Raw genomic sequence first — 6,000 nt, forward strand, 5'->3', positions numbered from 1 at the left:
AATTTATTCATTTATATAGATGTAGTGTTCATGACAATTCTCTTTATAAAGTCAACTATATTCTCATTACGATTATCATAGTGATGTGATGAAAATATGTTGAGTTGCTTATTGCTATTAAGACTATATAAACTAGCACTTGCATCTTTTAATTATTAAATTTTGTCATTGTAGTGATGATGTGAAAAGTTTACTCATAAAAATTTTGTGTGCATAGTAAAAAATTGAGAAGATAATTTTTATCTTTATTATTTTATTTTCCTTGGTACCCATGGAATACATCATGTTAGACTTTTCCTTCAGTGAGGTTCATCCTATCTTTTTGAATAATGTATCTTTTTTGTAGTATCTTTGCACCATTTTTCATCCATAATGAACAATATAGGCTCTTGGTTAGCATGGCTTGTGCTTTGATTATCCTTCTCAAAAAAAATGGGTGATACACAATCATTGACATCATTATTAATGAAGTACAAATTATAGTGGTTTTTGTCATGATATGAGAGATGAAGTGTGGAAGTATTTGAGCTATAAAAATTGTATGTTTGGGACACTTGGCCCTTTAAATGGTGCACATGAATTTTAGTTTGAGTTATCATGGAGGATGTATAAATATCACAATGTCTGCTCAAGTTCCATCTTTTACCATTTTTTCATAGTATTCTTCAAAATTCATGTCATCTTTCTCAAAAAGAAAGGCTCAAAGTATGAATGATGCTCCATAATATTCTCCACTACCATACTATGATACTTTGAGTGTTTCTCTTGGTCATTTTCAAGTTGATCTGCTACGGCTCTAAAAAAATAAGTTCCATCTAGTAGTATTTACACCAATCTCATCAGAAAACCATGATGTTGAGGCTTCATTTCTTCTTGGCTCTTCTCCTCACTTTTTGCTTCATCCAACATGATGTTTAATTGAGATTGTTCATCTTCTTCTTTGATGGGTGTTTCTAACTAAGGAAGAATGGTTTCGATAAAAGAGTTCTTTAACATGTAATTTAGATAGACAATGAAATGTATAATTCAAAATTGCACATAAATCAAAAGCATTATATATCTAAATATCATAATCTTATGCTCAACTAGATATTATAATGATCTCGACCTTTGCATAGTGTGATCCTAGAAAATATGAAGATAATCAATTGTAAAATTCATTAAAATGAAACCCTACATAATATAGATAAGATGAATTGAAGTTTATGAACATGTAGTCAATAAATTACCTCTTTAGGTGTAGGCGATGAATAGTTATTGTTAATCTCAAATTGGTTTTGACATATGAGTGACAACACACTTAAGTCATTTGCTTAGTTCATGTCGAACAAGTAGTTTATGCCAAGTGTAAGTTGTCAAATATATAGTATATGTCGAGTAACTAGTACATGTCAAGTCACTCAAGTGTTGAGCAGATAGTAGATGTTGAGTCATTCAGATGTAGAGTGATCAATGGATGTTGAGTCATTTAGAGGCTGAGTTGCAACATTGAAGATATAGAGGATGTTCATCATTAGGCACTTCAAGTGTCGAGTAAACAATTTTGGACATAGTTGTTTGTAATGGTATAAACTTCTATGTAAACCATTTTTTACCCGACTTGAGGATTGTTTTACGATTCTAAGATGATAAGGATGAATCTATATTGCAGATCTCTATGTAGTACATGCAACCAATCAATTGAAGGAATGTTTTAAGTGGCAAAATGGGTAAATCACAATCATTGATTTATACCTAACGCTAAGTCACCAAAGTCTTCATAAGGAGGACAAACCCTAAAAGATGAAAGAGAGGAATGCAAGAAGAGAGAATTTTGCATGCGCAAACAAAGCATTCATGGTGGCTAAGGAGTTGTAAATTGAGATACATTATAGAATTAATTAGAGGAGAATAGAGGAAAGGAGTTACAAGACAATGATTAGAGAGGATCAAGTACACATCAAGAAAGAGGTGATTTGTTATCTAGCAACAGAGTGCTAATCAAAGGATCATTGTTGAGACATTCTAGTAGGTGAATTAATTAAATATCTTAACTAAGTAGTCCTAACAAGTTATTGTAAATCTTTTGACATGGTGTGTACTTCATTGTAAGTTAAAGTCCTTTAATCAAGCACACTTCTAACAAGATGTTGAAATCCTTTAACAGGGTAAGATCTAACAATCTTGTAAGCCTTTAACAGGGCAAACCTTCCACAAGGTAGATCATAGTTTATGATCAAACATTGTAGCCTTCATTGGATACACTTTATTACTGCATTAGTAGAGATTTGTGGGTGTCATCCCCACCCCAGTTTTACCTTCTCATTGGAGGATTTATGGGTAACCAAACATTGTGTGTCATACATGTAATGTGTTTAGCTAGCTATGTCAATTTACATGCAAATTGTGAGATGGATGTGTGGTGAATGAATTTTTGGTTAAAGTTTTGAAGGATCGATTCACCCCCCCCCTTTCAGAGTTTACTTTCCCTATTGTATTTCCAACAATTGGTTTCAGAGCATTGATTCTCTGAAAAGTAAAGCTTTGTAGCTTTGAGGAAAGATCTTGAAGATGGAAGTCTACAAGTTGGGAAAGACTATTGAGAATTAGCAGATTGAAATCTAGCTTGCCCTACATTAGTTGAATGAAGCAAGAGATGAGTTGAAGCGATCATTTAAGAGAATGAAAGAAATAGCTATTGAAGATAATGGCACACAATACCAAGAGATTGACACAACTAAATTGTTTGCAGATGGAAACATAAGTGAATTTGACGCAACAATTGCAAATCTTATGAAAAAGAATGGTGCCCTAACTAAAGATGTTAGAAATCTTAAGATAGAACAAGAAGTCTAATCAGTATTGCTATGTGAGGTGACCGAGTAAAAAAAGAAAGATGAAGAGGACAAAGTCATGATTGAAGATGACAAAAGGATACTGACAAACAGACTAGAAGAGAAGACATCAAAGGTGAATAGTATTGCTCACATGCAACTAGAAACATTGAATCAAATGATGATTGCAAATCATGAATTGAATGGAAAAGATATTGAAATCACAACATTGAAGTTGCAGAATGAACAACTAAGAAATAATCTAAAAAAAGAAAAAGAATTTGTTGAAAGTTTCAACAAACCTAGTGAAGCCATCAAGTATTTTGAGCAATTGATCAGTATCTCCTAGATCTAATAGTGATACTACTAGATTGGGTTACATCAGTATTGAAGAAGAAGAATCTTCCAAAAGTGGTGAACAAAGGAACAACAAAGGTAAGAACTACAAACCTACTTGTCATAATTGTGGAAAGATAGGTCATGTAACAAATGTTTGCAAGAGCAATAATGCAATTCAAAACCCTAAGAAGAAATTCATGGGTAACTGTCATAAGTGCAACAATCAAGGACATCAAGCACATGAATGCAAGAGCAATACATCAAGCACACAAAGATTTTAAGGTTACTACTACAACTATAAGAGGTATGGACATAAAGCATATGAGTGCAGATTAAAGCCTAACTGGTCATCAAACAAGAAAGCCAAGGTCAACCATACTGGTAGATCCTACAATTGGGATTACAATACAAGGTGTAGTTATCACTATTATCAAGAGTATGGACATGTTGCTGAAAATTGTATTAGAACACATTTCAGAAATGACTATAGCAGATGATTGAGTCAAACTGCATGTTTTAGTTGTTTGAAGACTGGTCACATAAGTAGAAATTGTCCAACAAGGTCAAGAGCACCTAGCAGTGAATTCAACAAAGGCAAAGGAAAGCTCGATGTTGAAGAAGCAAGAGTGTAGATGAACAAGAAATGGAAGAAAAAGGAAGATTGTAGTGCATCAAGTTTAGATGGGGTCACTTCATCTAATGGATCAGGTGATCACACTACCCCCAACTAGGCAGTTAGGAGGTATGTGTGGGACTGATATTCAAAGTTCAATTATACATCAGTTCTAAGGATTAAGTAATGAAAAAATCATATATGCATGAAGTAAGATGCAAAGTATTGGTTAGAACTTAGAAGAAATCTATAAGTTCTCATGTTATTGTTGAGCATGAAAAGTTTCATTGTGGTTGCCAACTGAAAGTTAGTTGTTGCCGAGGTATTAAAGGTGATAGTGTTGGTCGAGCTCACTATGATTATTGAGTGTAGTAGAAATTACATGGAAGCCGAGTGAGTCAAAATTGCTATTGGAGTCAAGCATATAATTGTGTAAGCACTGAGCATTAATTGCAAAGTTCAAAGGGCTATATGGTGGATTTTTAACTCATTTGCTATTATTCGAGATTGAAGAGAGCATGAAGAGTTGAAGCAAAATTGGAGAAATTGATTCAAGCATTTGAAAATTGAATTCAACTACTACTCAACACTAGTCATTAGCTCTTTCAAGGTATTTATCGTGTGTCAAGCTACATTGTTTGAATTTATGCAAACCCTAGTTAGTTGTTATGGTGTCTAGCTCTTATGTTGTTGTAGTTAAGGAAGGAAAGGAAGTTTTGAATGTTCAATTGATAAGTAATGAGATTAAAAAACCACATTTTTAGGCAATTCCTGACATTGCATGTAAAGGAGACCTGTCTAGTGCGTTATCTAAATATTATACTACTACAAGTATTGATGATGCAAGATGTAAGGTGTTGCTATACTTGTAAGGTTGGAAGCATTGGAGACATGGAAATAATAGAGTTAAATGGAAAATTGTGTGAGAATGGAGTATTGAAAGAAGAATTCAAGGTTGTAGAGAGGAAAGGGTTAACTCATGCCCTCGATTTTCCAAACGTGTTCAAGACAAAATGGATAAAGATTGTTCTTAATAGAATTCATAAAAACCCTATATGGTTGGAGGATGGCCCTATAAAAATCACAAAGAGGATTATTCACAGAGTGATAGGGTATCCAACCCTAAACAGACCTAAGACAACAAGGAGTGATGCAAAAGAGGCAACTGAGAAGAATACAAGGGCACTATGGAACAAGAGAGGGATGACCATAGAAACAATTACTGATCCCCTAATTGCATTTGTAGTGAGAATTATTGCACATAAGTTCTTTCAATCTAGTAGGTTAAACAATGTACCATGTATGACTATGGATTTGGGTTAGAAGATAGTGAAGAAAGACCATTCTTATGACCTTGTCAAGTTACAACTCTAGCAGTTATCTAAAAACTTGGGAGCCATAAGGAAAAAAAAGGTACATAATGCAAATTTGGTTCAATACTTGTTTGCAAATTTTCTATGTGCAAAACACTTTTCCCACATTTGGGAAAATAGCTTGCAGGACTAATACATCAACTACAGTGCAGATTGGTGAATTTATAGAGCAACTTGGAGATAATATTGAGTCTATGATGACTAGATACTTTGAATACTTTAAGAAGTCAATGAAACAAAGACAAAGGATTCCAATATCACTAGTAGGGAAGAATTTCAATGATGTTTGTTTTCTAGTTGATGTTGATTTCACATATGTACAAATTTTTGTTCCAAAGGTGAGATGGCTTAGGCCATTGCCTTATGAGATTAATGTTGATGAAGCATCTATAGCCATCACTCCTTTACTGGCAGAGGAAGTAGATAAGGATGCTACTACTTTTGGAAACTATAATGTAGCAAAGTCAAAGATAACAATGGATTTGAAGACAACTTCTATGATGGGGAAAAATTATAAGCTTGTAAAGAAACTCAAGGAATAATTTGGTGAAGGGGCAGAAGGAGATGAAGAGGAAGAAGATAATGAAGATGATGATGATGCACCTACCCAAGCACCACTTTCTCTCACACAGGGTTAAGGTGAGGACCAAGGAGAAGATGAAGCAAAAATTGATGAAGGTGGCAAGGGAGAAGAAGCCAATGAAGCACCTATTGCCACAAAAGAGAAGAAGAGGACAACAAAGAATGAATTAAATTGCCCTAGCTGAATCAAATGAGGAGAGGACCAACTCAAAGTGGTAAGTCATAGTCTCTCTTCTAATTTGGCCAACTTGTGTGAAAATATCAAGAATAATGTTGATTT

Source organism: Cupressus sempervirens, chromosome 9, assembly GCF_028749045.1.
Source record: "Cupressus sempervirens isolate cs-2001-9-10 chromosome 9, ASM2874904v1, whole genome shotgun sequence".
In the NCBI taxonomy this organism is placed as follows: Eukaryota; Viridiplantae; Streptophyta; class Pinopsida; order Cupressales; family Cupressaceae; genus Cupressus; species Cupressus sempervirens.